This window comes from Schistocerca americana, chromosome X, assembly GCF_021461395.2.
Source record: "Schistocerca americana isolate TAMUIC-IGC-003095 chromosome X, iqSchAmer2.1, whole genome shotgun sequence".
Classification (NCBI taxonomy): Eukaryota; Metazoa; Arthropoda; class Insecta; order Orthoptera; family Acrididae; genus Schistocerca; species Schistocerca americana.
This window is the reverse complement of record NC_060130.1, coordinates 504018393-504035435: the sequence shown is the minus strand read 5'-3', so window position 1 is coordinate 504035435 and position 17043 is coordinate 504018393.

Sequence of the window (17043 nt, the reverse complement as noted above, 5' to 3'; positions counted from 1 at the left end):
TCAACACTACCAACTGTGAATATTTGTTTTCAATGGTATCTGAAGTTGTGGGCTGCATTTGGGCTGCTGTTGTATGTTTTGTTGTATTTTCAGTGTGACAAATAAATGTGTTTCAAAATAAATTTTGTGTCTGTAATTTTGTAATAGTAAGTGTATGATTAGAGGTTTATTTCGTATCTACTGTTACATTTCTACATGGAACAGTAGTTAAATTTAAGGGCATTACAAACTGGTGTTGTGAAAGTTTCATATTCCTTTCTTTCCAGCAGATGTTGGTAGTTATGTTTCCTTGTACAAAATATTGTTGTTATCAGATCAAAAATAAAGAATTAGCTTTGATTTATGAAAAGTGTGTGGGGATCCCGAGAAACACTGGATTACTCAGAATGGAATGCATTTCTGGAACTCTGACAACTCATTTATTCATTAAGATAATGTCAGTGGTTTTGCAGTAAAATAAAGTACTTTGGTTTTCAAAACAGGTTCTTAAATGCCAGACCCTAGGTTGTAATAAATGAAAATTACTGCATGATTATTTAGTTACTCTATAAGTTACTGCACAGTGTGTGGCAGAGGGTTCCTTGTATCAGTGTTCCTTGTCATTGTGTCATTCTGTGGTTTCGTTAAATCAGTTAAGGCAAATACAGGATGGTTGGTTTCAGCTTGAGATCTGTTGCCGACAGTGTAATTCTTTGAGAGATGTTAAATTCTAAACTCACTTCCTTCCTTTATAATTCCATTCATGGTTGCTGTTGGGATGAAGCATGATAATGGCTGTAGACGTCAGTACATATCACAATGTCTTGCTTTTATCGAGATAGCAATTGGAAAAAATACGTACTATCTGCACACTTTTGGTTGCAATGAAATACAGAAGATTCCAACTTAGCAAATGACAGACATGCTAAGATAATTAATGTTCATATGCTGCTTATAATCAAAACTGAAATTGACTCATACGATAAATCAGATGTGAGAGGCGACAACTGTGATAGACCAAGAAGTACTTAATCACTCATCTTCAAGTAAACTGCTTACTGCAGCATACAACAGCTCTCATATGCTGCAGATGCACAAGTTAACAAACATGTTGTTCATCATAAATCTTCTGGTTCTTTATATGGGTCCAACAAGCAGAAAAAAATAGTGCGAGTGGAGGGGGGTGGGGGGATGAGTGAGTTCTTAAAATAGTGTGTGGCTGGTAATAGTCTCACAGTTTTAAAAATTGACACTTCATATGACATGCAGTATAATAGAGAAACCTGTCACAAATCATGCCATTTTTGTTTATATTTTCTTCCTTAATTTGATACATTGTAAGACAGATGCATTGTGCCAGAAGATGATCCTCATGATCATCTTGTAAGCTACTTCCTTCATAAAGAAGTTACACTGCAAATGAATTTCAGTTGGTGTTTACATGTACCATTTTTAAGATTCACATGTTTTATTTTTATCATACAGAGGTATATAAATGATGACACTGATTCAAGTGATACATCATTGGCTGTGCTTATATACATTAGTTTTCTTTTGGGTATATTTACAATATTGTCATCACTCCAGCTGTTGATCAGCTGAAAGATCAGACTATTAACATTTCTCATAAGAGATCACATTTTTGGTAACAACAGCATAGTTTATTATTGATCTATACATAGAGCTTTATGTAGATAATAATATTCACAGTAATAAAAATTCTGTGGGTAAAAGTGTGCACAGTTGGGGGGGGGGGGGGGGGGGGGGTGTTTACATGCAGGTACATCTGTGGATACATATATAAAATACACTCCTGGAAATGGAAAAAAGAACACATTGACACCGGTGTGTCAGACCCACCATACTTGCTCCGGACACTGCGAGAGGGCTGTACAAGCAATGATCACACGCACGGCACAGCGGACACACCAGGAACCGCGGTGTTGGCCGTCGAATGGCGCTAGCTGCGCAGCATTTGTGCACCGCCGCCGTCAGTGTCAGCCAGTTTGCCGTGGCATACGGAGCTCCATCGCAGTCTTTAACACTGGTAGCACGCCGCGACAGCGTGGACGTGAACCGTATGTGCAGTTGACGGACTTTGAGCGAGGGCGTATAGTGGGCATGCGGGAGGCCGGGTGGACGTACCGCCGAATTGCTCAACACGTGGGGCGTGAGGTCTCCACAGTACATCGATGTTGTCGCCAGTGGTCGGCGGAAGGTGCACGTGCATGTCGACCTGGGACCGGACCGCAGCGACGCACGGATGCACGCCAAGACCGTAGGATCCTACGCAGTGCCGTAGGGGACCGCACCGCCACTTCCCAGCAAATTAGGGACACTGTTGCTCCTGGGGTATCGGCGAGGACCATTCGCAACCATCTCCATGAAGCTGGGCTACGGTCCCGCACACCGTTAGGCCGTCTTCCGCTCACGCCTCAACATCGTGCAGCCCGCCTCCAGTGGTGTCGCGACAGGCGTGAATGGAGGGACGAATGGAGACGTGTCGTCTTCAGCGATGAGAGTCGCTTCTGCCTTGGTGCCAATGATGGTCGTATGCGTGTTTGGCGCCGTGCAGGTGAGCGCCACAATCAGGACTGCATACGACCGAGGCACACAGGGCCAACACCCGGCATCATGGTGTGGGGAGCGATATCCTACACTGGCCGTACACCACTGGTGATCGTCAAGGGGACACTGAATAGTGCACGGTACATCCAAACCGTCATCGAACCCATCGTTCTACCATTCCTAGACCGGCAAGGGAACTTGCTGTTCCAACAGGACAATGCACGTCCGCTTGTATCCCGTGCCACCCAACGTGCTCTACAAGGTGTAAGTCAACTACCCTGGCCAGCAAGATCTCCGGATCTGTCCCCCATTGAGCATGTTTGGGAGTGGATGAAGCGTCGTCTCACGCGGTCTGCACGTCCAGCACGAACGCTGGTCCAACTGAGGCGCCAGGTGGAAATGGCATGGCAAGCCGTTCCACAGGACTACATCCAGCATCTCTACGATCGTCTCCATGGGAGAATAGCAGCCTGCATTGCTGCGAAAGGTGGATATACACTGTACTAGTGCCGACATTGTGCATGCTCTGTTGCCTGTATCTATGTGCCTGTGGTTCTGTCAGTGTGATCGTGTGATGTATCTGACCCCAGGAATGTGTCAATAAAGTTTCCCCTTCCTGGGACAATGAATTCATGGTGTTCTTATTTCAATTTCCAGGAGTGCATACACAGAAATAAGTATCATTTGTATAGTAGATGCTAATCTCTGCATGATTGAATAAAGCATCATCATATGTAATCAGGCTATGTTATATTAAAATTTGTGTAAGATCTATTTCTTACTACCTATTCTACAGAATTTGCAAATTTGGGTATGAGACTTCTTCACATCAAGTTGTGTGAAGGAGATAGCAATAAGCTTAACTTTGATGCAGCTGACATTTAGATATTTCCAACAGTCATTCATAGAAAGACATCTAGGCCAGACATATGGGCTTCAGCAGGAAAAAGTAGTTCAAGTCAAATACAAGGATATCATCAGAGCTGCAGCATACCAAATGACTGATATTCTTTGTTAACTCTGTAGACAAAATTGTTGTTTTTGCATTTGATGAAGACTTCTCACTTAGCCTTCTTTATGGTCTGTTTAAACACAACCATCCTGTGTGTGACACATTAAGTTCAATAAAAGAATAACTTGTGATAATTTTTTTTAAAAACTAAGTATTCTTTATTCTGAGCAAATTTCTGTAAAATCACTTCTTTCCGGCCACTAATAATGTAAGTTTGTTTCCATAATGTGGTACTGCAGTATAAGTAGTAAGTTTTTCGTGATAATTTTCCCGATGTTGTGTACGACTTCTTAGACACTGAGGTGACCAGTAATAGTGCAGTTGCTTTGTACACCCTAAATAAGTAATACTTCATTAATTGCAACAAAACTTACCTTTGCTCACCAGGCTTGGCTGTAACTATGAAACTGCACGTGTTGATGAGCAGTTCAGAACACACTAAATGAGCCATGATTACTTTGTGGCAAACTGATACAAGTTCAGAAGGGCTGTACTGCAGCTTCACTACAGTCACTAGAAAACACAAGTTCGTAGACACTTGTTGACACTTCTGATAGCGTTGGCGTTTAGGCACAGTTTACAGGAGACGTAAGTCTCTTCAGTCCCTAATGGTTGACACGGGCTATGTCATGGCGAGAAGACAGCGTGACGACATTACTCCGACAGGAACTTCATGGAAGTGGGCAGGATCTGACCTCAAACAGAACTGCCCTCCTGGCCTCTGGCAATGCTATTCCAGGGCAGAGGTGCCTCAGAACTACGGGAGACCCGGCTTCTTCGTAGCATCTCATTGGCATCTCATGATACCAGTTTACTGTGCAGTATCTCTGTGGCGGTCATTACTTCTTGCACTGCTCTCGATATTCGACCACACTGCATCAGTAATACGTGTAGAAAAATTTTGGATGATTCGTATTGACCCTATTGCTTCATAGTGAATCCATAACTTTCTTAGTCAATTGCAGACAAATTAAACTACTCCTGTTTACTATCACATAAGCAGGAAAATTGCACACAATGTTTTTAAATGTTCTCACTATGTACTTATATAATGACACAAGATTGTAAAGGAAACACCTGGAATCAATTTTTAACTGACATTTGATACTTCATTTATAAAGCAATAACAATAAGATCCTTCACAAGACAGTTTTTAGGTAAACAGCAGGTACAGTATTTTGGGATAAATACCAAGAGCATGAGTTCTCTCTTGTGCAATACAGGTTCAGAAAAAAGTCATTGTCCAACCAAATTTTAAAGCAACACAAAGGAACTTACGGAGTAATTTTTGGATAAGAAGCACATAATATGGTGTAAAATCTTTTACTTTTGGTGAAATTAATGAAATATCCATTGTGTTAAATGTACATAAAAATTAAAACTGGCCAAAATTCCAGCCCAGAAGTCACTTTTGCAAGCAGTGCTTTTCCAGTTGACTAACCTGGAGACATACAGGCAATCCTACAACTCTCTCTCTCTCTCTCTCTCTCTCTCTCTCTCTCTCTCTCTCTCCAAACAGGCATCAGAAGATCCAAGAGCTCTGACTGACTGCCATGTCATCCTGAGCTGGTAGGCATCACTGGATGCAGATATGGAAGGGGCATATGGTCAGCACACAGCTTCCCTGGCTGTCATCAGTTTTCGTGACCAGAGTTGCTGTTTCTTAATTAATCAAACAGTTCCTCAATTTGCCTCACAAGGGCCGAGTGCACCCCACTTGCCAACAATGCTCGGCAGACCGCGACGATCACCTATCCAAGTGCTAGCCAAGCCCGACAGTGCTTAATTTCAGTGAACTGATGGAAACCAATGTTGCCACTGCTGCAATGTCATTGGTATCCCACAGCTTTAACCTGTTATTAACTTTTCCCTTCCATTCAAGCCACACACACAGCACAGTGATTAGATGCTGGATCCATATTTGGGAGTGCCAGAATTAAAATTTGGCCAGTTTTCTGTGATTCCCTTAAATTGCTTGAAGAAAATGCTGAGATCGTTCTTCTGAAAAGGACACACTCAGTTTCCTTCCCCAACAACAGCTTATGCTCTATCTCTATGAAGCTTTTCATCTACATATAAATTCCTAATCATCCTTTCCCTTCCTTTTGCCCTAGCACTAGGGCTAGTCAGCAGTTTTGGGTAACTTGGAAGTAAGAGTTCCAAATTGTTATTCGCTCACAGTAGTTGTCACTGTCTGACAATCAGTCCAGCTGGAGCAAACGGAGAGGGCAGTCATTTGAGTGGAGTATAGCTAGTTAGTGGATCTGGTTAATCAGAGCTTCTGACAAGTTCACTACCTCAGCTTTCTACTGTGCTATCACAGGAAATTATGAGAATCTGGGTGAGTTGGTCTTTTGACAAAAGTCAGCACACTGATGTTGACATTGTGCGTTGTGCTGTCAGTGCACCAGACAAAAAATTAGGCACCCTCAAGAAGCATCACACTAATACTGTATGACTTGTGTCTAGCCTCAATAATGGCGAGGAAGTGAGCCCAAAAGTATCTCCTGCCGTATCTATCCAGATGAAGCCACTCATTGATGATTAGATCCCATTGTTGTGATCTTCAGTCCAAAGACTGGTCTAGTGCAAGTCTCGATGTTAGCCTGTCTTAGTGTCTCTCCCCATCTCTACATAACTTCTGTAACCTATATCCAGTTGAACCTGCTTACCATATCCAAGCCATGGCTTTCCACTTTTTTTCCCCATTTCAGTTCAGTACGTCATTAATATTTGATCTACCCATCTAATATTCAACATTCTCATGTAGCGCTATATTTCAAAAGCTCACATTCTATTCTTGTTTGAACTGTATATCTTCTACATTTCACTTCTGCACAAGGCTAAATTCTAGACAAATATCTTCAGAAAACAAATCTATAACATTTAAAGTCATATTTAATGTTAACAAATTCCTCTCTGTCAGAAATGCTTTTCTTCATATTACCAGTCTACAGTTTAGACCTCCTCTACTTTGACCGACATCAGCTACTTTGCTGCTCAAACAGCAAAAATCGTATACTACTTTTAGTGCACCCAGGGGGATCACAACTCACTTTGTTAGGCAAGATGGGGTTCAAACTATAGTAGTACCTCTTCCTTTTTACCCTCTGAATCTGTCTTCTCGCAGACCTGTTCCCTAGAATAGTTCCCTGCTGACCACCTAGCTTGCTCATACGACATCTGTTATGGCTTTTCCCACTTTGAAAAATGTCATGATTACCACTGAGTTGCTGATAAAATCTTTATTTACACAACCAGTTTCGGTCAACTAACCATCAGGTCTTTAAAAGCATTTACAGTATCATATTAGCAAACATAAAATCATTGAAGTCAGACAATAAACCATGAATTAGTTATCATTGTCACATCATAATGCAAATTACATCACCAATAAATAAACTGTGTTATGTAGTGCACTATCAACAATCAGTGTTCACTTCCACACACCAGTCATAATGGCGTACCACATTATCGTGAGGTCCACTTCCGACCACCAGTCATAACATGGTCAACCACTTCTGATGCCAGTTGTAAAGGTCAACCCCTCAGGTCAGGCAGTCAGTGGGCATCAAAGGTGGACAGGTGAGACGGTGATGTTACTAGTGTTGGAGACTGAGCTCCAAGGGCTGGTGAGTGTTACAGTTTTATGCCAGAAGTTGCCAGTGAAACAGCAGTATCTGTAATAACATTTTGTTAACGTGATTGCTGCAATGAATATTGTCTTCCCTGGCACTCAGCAAATGGGCCAAGCTGCTTGCTCAAGTGTCGGTGAGGAATGCTAGATGTAGCACCCTGAGGGCTCAATGTAGTTTTGCGGCAGGTCTGACACACTGCGTGGGAGTGGGTTGTGGTAGTGATGCGTGCGGACGCAACTCTGTGGACATGATGGCTTCTGTGCTCCCAAAGAGGGACATTGCTTGAATCTGCATCCTTGGTGTCTTCCAGCATCCAGGTCTCCCCCAGCACACATAGCCTACAGCCAAGAATGTGATACATGTACAGCCTGGGAGGCAGCAGTTGGGTACCCATCCAGCTAGTAGAAGATGGCAGCTTGAAGTAAGTCATTTTGGCCCTTTACCAGGGGAAGGCCTAGTTGGTATGTATCTCCTATCAGTCATGGTTGCGACCCATCAGAAGTGATGGCATGGAATGATTAAGTTCAACCACAGCCAATAAGCTGCAGTCTCATAGTTGAAGTCTTCAAACAGATGGAAAGGAGCACATCACAGTTTGCCTGCAGAATTAACCTGTAACTAGTAAGACGGTTATTCCGTCGGGATCAGTGAAGCAGATGGAATGATCAGACATTGAGGACAAGATGTCCAAAATGGGTATTTAAAGCCAGACATCATGTCATTATAGCAGGTTAGGTGGCCAATTGCCCTCATTTAACCTGAGGTGTCAGTGATCCTGTCCATGCCATGGTGTCTCAAGTATGGATGTTTCAACTACTAGCATAACCATGTTTCTCATAGCTACTTGTGTACTCCGCCTATGCATTTCTTATCAGCATTAGAACGTTTGGAGCAGAGCTTGGACGTTGCCTGTTGTTCCGTGTTGTAGAGTTTGCAGAACAATGTTGTGGGTATGTCATACCGCACTATTTGCACTCCTTGCTGTAGCTCTGCTCACTGAGTTATGAGTGTTACCTAACTTTTGCAGTACTGACACTCTTTGCATGCTCTAGATTTTGATTGTGACACACTGTCTGAGTCAGACTTGGGTCTCTTACTGTCTGTGTTGAGCAATAGTTTCAACAATTTATTGGTGCACCAGAACAGGGTTGCTGGGCAACAGTCCTCCTTTCTTCAAGAAATTCTACCCAAATTTTGGGTTAGTGTCACACTAGAACAACTCCATATCATAGGTTATATTTACAAAGTACTGACAAGAGTGGGTTTTACTGCTCATTACCACTTTGTTCCTTAAAATCTACACTCATGCTCATAAATTAAGCATAATGCTGATACATTGTGAAACAACACTCTGGTGGGTGGTTTGCAGGTTTAAATCACCTCAAGGTATGACCATGCAGTGCATTTGATCTGCGGATTAGGGTGACTGGAGGCTGGTCAAACACAGCAGGTCATAGCACGGGCCCTCCGTGTGCCACCTAGTGTGATCTCAAGCTAATGGCAATGATTCCAGCTGACAGGAAACGTGTCCAGGCACTACAGTACGGGACGTCCACAGTGTACAACACCACAAGAAGACCGATATCTCACCATCAGAGCCTGCAGATGGCCATGGAGTACTGCAGGTAGCCTTGCTCGGGACCTTACTACAGCCACTGGAACAGTTGTCTCCAGACACGCAGTCTACGGACGACTGAACAGACATGGTTTATTCGTTTGGAGACCTGCAAGGTGCATTCCACTGACCCCTGGTCACAGGAGAGCCTGTAAAGCCTGGTGTCAAGAACACAGTACATGGTCATTGGAACAGTGGACCCAGGTTATGTTCACGGAAGAGTCGAGGTATAGTCTGAATACTGATTCTCACTGGGTTTTCATCTGGTGTGAACCAGGAACCTGATACCAACCCCTTAATGTCCTTGAAAGGGACCTGTATGGAAGTCATGGTTTGATGGTGTGGGGTGGGGTTATGAGTGGTGCACATACACCCCTGCATGTCTTTGACAGAGGAACTGTAACAGGTCAGGTGTATCAGGACATCATTTTGCACCTGTATGTCTGCCTTTTCAGGGGTGCAGTGTGTCCCACCTTCCTCCTGATGGATAGTAACGCATGGCTCCACCGAGCTGACATTGTGGAGGAGTACCTTGAAACAGAAGATATCAGGCAAATGGAGTGGCCTGCCTGTCCTCCAGACCTAAACCCCATCGAGCACGTCTGGGATGCTCTCGGTCGACGTATCGCTGCACGTCTTCAAACCCCAAGGACACTTCAGGAGCTTCGACAGGCACTGGTGTAAGAATGGGAGGCTATTCCCCAGCAGCTGCTCAACCATCTGATCCAAAATATGCCAACCCATTGTGCAGCCTGTGTATGTGTGCATGGTGGTCATATCCCATATTGATGTCGATGTACATGTGCAGGAAACAGTGGCATTTTGTAGCACATGTGTTTCAGGACGGTTTTCTCATCTTATTGCCAATACCGTGGACTTACAGATCTGTGCTGTGTGTGTTCCCTACATGCCTATGCTATTAGCGCCAGTTTTGTGTAGTGCCACATTGTGTGGCACCACATTCTGCAATTATCTTTAATTTATGAGCATGAGTGTAGTTTTGATCTCAAATTATTAAAATATGATGATAAGTATTACAGCAAGTAAGTCTAGTTTTTATTGTTTACATATGGTGTCAAGCCATTCCACAGGTATCTGATGCAATGGTAGGTCTGAGGTACTGACAGCTTTCCACCTCGAGCATAGGTAGAGCTTACAAGTTGCTATGAGAAACGTGGTTATGCTAGTAGTTCAAACACTTACAATAATGACATTTCTGTGATACTGTTCTCAAAAATTTTCAATATGCCTGAACATTTGTTCCATAAGAAATTGCCCTTTTTCAGCACTAGTGTTGACAACTTAATCAAGGTTGTACCAGTAATGGCTGCAGGTAAATGATGGTTTCACTTGCTATATCACAAGTCGTGCCATTGATCTATATTCCACTGTTTCACCCTTTACCTGCCACTAGGTTTTCCATCCTCAAAACAGTTGATTATTACTGTTTCTGGTGAACAGACTGAGTAAATCATGTGGGTTTTTCTGAAAATGTGATTCAGGTTTCAACACTTCTCTGTGACACTGCATGGTGTCATGTTCACCACTGAACAGTTGTACCTCACAGAATGTGTATCCATTTGTACTATCCGAGTTGTACAAATAGTACTACACCCTGTTTTACATTCCTGCAGATCCTTTATTTATAAAATAGTGCTAAATTCCTTTGTGTCACCTTGAGTACATGCTGAAGTTCTGGCAGAAAATCTCTCCATGCTTTATGTAAGCCTTCCAAAATTAATTGCTCGCATGATGTATGGCTTCTTGCAGTCCTGCAACTTGAAGTCTTGCATCAGTAACACTGTTGGTCAGCACCCATAACATTATAGCAATAGTCGTCTTCTCACCTAAGGTACTCATTCATTGCCATGGGTTGCACACACATTCCCTGAGTTCTTTAGCTACCTCCAGTATCACTCCAATACTGCTCAGTAAATTATGTTCCAGGTTCATTAGTTGACTGAATTACCACTCTACTGTGGTTTGTACACATTCTACTGTACCTTGCACCTGCTTATCACTGTATTAAGTTCTTACACATCTACTTCATTTGCTGCACCAAATAATGTCTCATCTGTGTTGATCCATCCCCTCTTTCTACTTATAGCTGCTTGTGGCACTACATCCAACACTTGCATTATCTTCCCTTAACATGTCATATGGAGGTTGCAGCTCTTGGTATTCGTCTTTAATCGCCGATACAATGGCTTCTTTCTGTGCCCCCTCGTGTAATTCCATGAATATCTCTTGTAGCCTCCACATCTCAGTTCTAACTTTCCATACCTCAAAATGTAGCCTCAGTGTCCAGTGATGACTAGTCAGTAATACATCTGGCTGTGTTCGGAAAACAACACTCCAGAGTTTAGTGATTAGTTCAGGATTGCACTTCCCACTTCACCATAAATACAGTTATTCTTTGGTGTGTCCTTGCTGTTATGCCACCTAGGGGAAAGGAATGCACATCAATTCCCCTCCCTTCTTCAAAAGTATGCCCACCTGATAATAATAATAATAATAACAATAATGAATGACTTATGTTAATATCTGATTAAACCCTAACATTCTCTACCAATATAATACCTAAAAAAAGTGGAAAAGTACATTGTAAACTAGTCCCTTGATCTAATTTTTTTCCAGTTCCCTGTGCATGGCAAGAATATTTGGTAGCACATTCTTCTTAAGGAGACTTGTATATGAATAACTGTCAAAAGATCGATTTTTTCATTTTCCTCTTAAAAAATTCTTTGTAATTTACTGAATGAGAAAAAGTCTACTTCAGGAGAATGGACTACAGAAAGTACCAAAACTAGAGGAATTCGAAAGTGGCTGCATGCACCACGATGTCCTCATGGCACAGAGTCAGCTCTGTTAAAAATAAAGTTTTGCTCTCATTTGTTTCATTTTTATGACTTTATAGTCCCTTAAGTTGGTTAAACTGCAAAAGCTTTACAGTTGCTTGTCTTTTGTTTATACAGATAGTTTAGTCATTGTTTGCTGTTGTTTTGGTGTGAATATTTTGTTTGTAGTGAAGTAATTGTGTGTGCGAGTTTGTTATTTTGCTGAAAGCAATGGAAAGAATTAAGAATTTCGGTTTAAACAATGCAAATTTTATGGAAATTGGTTCACCAAATGGATTAACTCTGACAATACTGAAATGCAACGTGATGCAATGCTTGAATCAGCTTCAATTAGTCCAAGTGCTCCGAAGCTAAAACTGAAATATATGGACAATGGGCTTGACAGTATTACTGCTGATAATACAGACACTAACTATTGATTCAGGTTGTGTTATTGTTGAACTCTATGCTTCAGCTGAACCAATAAATAAAGCTTTGTAGTGTAAGGGATGTGGCAACAGTGGTGTGAAGGTAGTTGAGGAGACACGTGCTAGATGAGGTTGTGCATCAAAATTAAGAATTGGTTGTAATTTTTGTGATTTAAGTGAATGTGGCTATATTTGTGGCATAAATAAACAGAGAGTGCATAACACAAGTATTAAACTTGCTTAACCGAGCGGGGTGGCGCAGTGGTTAGACACTGGACTCGCATTCGGGAGGACGACGGTTCAATCCCGCGTCCAGCCATGCTGATTTAGGTTTCCCGTGATTTCCCTAAATCGCTCCAGGTAAATGCCGGGATGGTTCCTCTGAAATGGCATGGCCGACTTCCTTCCCAATCCTTCCCTAATCCGATGAGACCGATGACAAAGGGTACCGAAGTGCACAAATATTTTCTCTGTTCTTATGAACTTACCTTCCCCCACAAGGTTTGACAGGTACAATAAAATTATTCTACAGACTTTAGATGAAGTAGCAAATGATAGTATGAAAAATGCTGTTCAGGAATACATGTATGTCTGCAGTCCTGGATGCATCCTGGCAATGAAGAGGCTATAGTTCCCTAAATGGTGTAGTGACAGCTACCTCCTCGGACAATGGTAAAGTCATTGATGTGGAATGTATTACAAAGTACTGTCATGGCTGTACTAGTGGAACTGAAAATAATAAATTTTTGATTAATTTTAGAGGTTATAGTAGAGGGATGGAATCTGAACATGTTGTGAAGATATTTCCCAGGTCAATGGGGAAATATGGTGTGATGTATAAATCTTACATGGGAGATGTGGACTCAAAAGGGTACCAAAAAGTATGTGAATCCAAACCTTATGCTGACACTAAAATTGAAAAAAATGGAATTTGTTGAACATGTCCAGAAAAGGTTAGGTACAAGATTGAGGCACATGAAGAGGAATTTGAAGGGAAAGAAATTAGCTGATGGTAAGTGCGTTAGTGGATGTGGTTGGCTTACAGACGAAGAAATAGGCAGGTTGCAGTATTATTATGGACAAGCAATAAAACAAAATAAAAATGACCTTGAGGGAATGAAAAACGCAGTATGGACTATAAATCCTCCACAGATGACAACCCATTTCATGCACTCTGCCCACCTGGCAGTGATTCGTGGTGTGCCTAGCAGAAGGCTGTTTCTCAAGCTGAGACCTATGACCATAAACATTCTTAGCTACAATGGAAGTTATAAAACCTATATATAAGGATCTTAGTGACACAAGATTATTAGAGAAATGTGTACATGGTAGGACTCAAAATCCAAATGAAAATTTCAACACTTGTATATGGGAACAGTACCATAAACTGTTCTAGTACAACTAAATACTTTGAAAATAGGTGTGCTTGATGCTGTTTTGTGTATCAGTGATGGTGCAGTGTCAAGGCTTAACGTTATGGAACTGATGGGAGTGCCTGGTGGACTAAATATGTATAGAGCTCTAATGGCCATTGACACCCTTTGAGGCAGAAAAATCGGTGTTGGAAGCCACAAAAGAAGCAAAAATAAGAAGAAGAAGAGTGAGAAAGAGAAGGGAGGAAGAGCAACGCAGGAAACAAGATGAATTTGCACCTGAGATGCATTAGCACCATGCAAGTTTAATAGAGGAAGCAAGTTTTAACTTTAACTTAAATTTTAGTATTAGTTGAAAACAGTCTTGGTTGCAATTTTAGTTTTTTTGTTTATCAACTACATGTTTCACCTTATTTAGGCATCTTCAGGCTGATCTACATAGAACACAGAGAACAAATACATCTATTTAAGGATCGCAATCATGATCGCGTTTTTAGTGGCAATGTATATCCCATATCCTTTCTTTCAGGAGTGCTAGTTCTGCAAGGTTCGCAGGAGAGTTTCTGTAAAGTTTGGAAGGTAGGAGATGAGGTACTGGCAGAAGTAAAACTGTGAGTACCGGGCGTGAGTCGTGCTTCGGTAGCTCAGTTGGTAGAGCACTTGCCCGCGAAAGGCAAAGGTCCCGAGTTCGAGTCTCGGTCGGGCACACAGTTTTAATCTGCCAGGAAGTTTCATATCAGCGCACACTCCGCTGCAGAGTGAAAATCTCATTATGGAATGTATATCCAGTTTACGATCTCTCATTCTTACCGGCAGCTGCGTGACAGTGCCATCTAATGAGGTGATTCTGTATTAGGCATCAATACTAGCATACGGCGCTGTGGTGCATTATGCTAACTACTTAAGCCCCATCTTATTCTATCATTTGCTCCTGTGAACATGTACGCGTTATGTAGGTCTTGGAGTCACTCACGTCCATCTAGAAAGGTAAGGCCTTATCATAAGACTTCGGCAATGTGATTGCATTCTGAGTGTTTGATCATTGGTCAATTCTGTTATCCATTTTTACTATTTTATATTTCTAGTATTTACTGAGGTTAACAAAGACGATGTTGGCCTGATGTACTCAACGATGCCGTTTGACTACACTGTCTAAAGGATCGTCCTAAGAAATACCAAATTAAGGTATTTGCTCTTTTGGTATTTGATCTGTTTATACATGCTTTTAGGTTATCCAAGAATGCACAACATGATCACGATCCTTAAATAGATGTATTTGTTCTCTGTTTTCTATGCAGATCAGCCTGAAGATGACAAAATAAGGTGAAACACATAATTGATAAATAAAAAAACTAAAACTGAAACCAAGATTGTTTTCAACTAATACTAATAAACAATGGTTTGCTGATTCATGCCACAGATGAATTGGAGGAATTTTTAACTTGAATTTCCCGAAAGTTAAATTATTTCATGTTCTGGTACATTTTGCCTAAAACTATTAAAGATAGAGAGCTGAAATTTTGTATACTGTCTTAAAACATGCTTAACTATAAAGTAGACTACTCTTGTGACTTAACTTTGAAAATAAAATGCTTTTTTGAAGAAAAACCCTGAATTCATTTCTAAAATTTTTGATAATCTTACTTAAAATTTTTTGTACCACAATTTATGAATGGTTCAAATGGCTCTGAGCACTATGGGACTTAACATCTGAGGTCATCAGTCCCCTAGAATGTAGACTTACTTAAACCTAACTAACCTAAGGACATCACACACATCCATGCCTGAGGCAGGATTCGAACCTGCGACTGTAGCGGTTGCGCGGTTCCAGACTGAAGCGCCTAGAATCACTCGCCCACTGCGGCCGGTACAATTTATGACAGTAGCATTTTTTCAAGAGTCTGCTTTAAAGAACTTACAGGAAAAAAATAAGCCTTCCACTTTGTTCGTATTTTGAATAACTATGATTTACATAAATAATTAGCATGATTTATTTCACTTGCAACAAAAAAATACAATTAAAAATAAGTGTGAGAGCTAAAGCTGTTGTTCATACATAAAAATGTTCCCAAAAGATGTCTTAAAAGCTGGTAAGCATTATATGAGCTTATAAATCTTATTCTTTGAGTTACACTGTTTAGAAAACTGACATTTTTTTTCAAGGTCTCCCCTGGTATTCACAGACCAGTCCCCATAACATTCCTTGGTTTGTTGCTTCGTTGTGGTACTGTTACCAGAATTTGTGGTAAAGCATCTATCACACCATCAAGTGGCTTTACTCTGCTAATATGTACAATAGAATTTTTGGTAGGTAATTGGATCTTTGCACTGACTGGGGAGGTCATCTTTATAACCTTTATATTTCGTTAAAAATTTTGTGGTTTGCCCTTTTGACATATATGGGTTGGTAACCAATATGGAAACTGACTTGCTCACTGTCCCACACATTCTTGCCTTACCAGTACTTTTGTATTGATTCATCAAACTGTTTTCTATACCTTGTGTATTATTTCTGCATATTTCTTCTCTGACCCAACATCAGATCCCAACTTTGGTTTCAGTACATTAAAGGCAAAGGCATTTTTCATCCATAGACCACCTTGTAGAGCAAGAGAGCATTACTAGTATAGAATTGTATGCACTGATAGCATAACTAAGGTATGTTTTCCAGTGATGTTGGCTGTTGGCACAGTAACTCACCATCTTCAATATTGTCCAGTGAATTCATTCCATAGATCCATCTGCTTGCAAACTGAACGGGCTTGTCCATAACTTGTGAACACAAGGTGCATGACAAAGGTTTTTCACCAAATCAGATAAGGGGTTATTAAGGTTATTAATCAGTTATTAAGGCTTCCAGCACACCAAATTCAAGAATACAATTATTCACCAATGCCGTGGCAACTCAGTGATTGTTAATATGTATTTATTACCAGCTGGAGTCCTGTTGAACAGACCTAAAATATCAAAACCTATTATTTGAAAAGGTTTGGACATCTCTGATCACATTTGAAGAGGAATCTTTTTATGGCTGAGATCTTCCTGTTGTGCACATGGTATGCAGTTCGTCACATATTGGTGTACATCATGTTTCCTTGTACACACAAAACCTTTTTGGTTACTGTTCTATCAGTCACTTTTCAGCCCCCTGAGCTGACAAAATGCAGTCATGTGCCTTTTGTAACACTTCGTTCCTTAGTGACAAAGGAACAACTATGAACAGTCCACATTTTCTAGATCTGCAAAGTAAGGCTACATGTGTTGTGAACTGTGCCTGCGACCTGAATTCCGGACAGCTCATGTCAGCTGCCTGTTCTCTCTGCTGGTCACACTTTTCCCAAGTATTTGCAATATTGCTACCTTGCAGTTCAAAGTATCTGCATTTGTTCCTCTTCTACAAGATTTGTGAACAAATATATAATCAAACTCACTCAACTTCAGGGCCCACCAGGTTAATCTGCTGGAGGGATCCTTTGAGCCTAATGGCCATTTTAAGGAAGCATGATCAGTTATTACCCTAAATTTCTGCCTGTATAGGTAACATCTAAAGTACATTATCCTCTAATCAGCACTAACATTTCCTTCCATGTGGC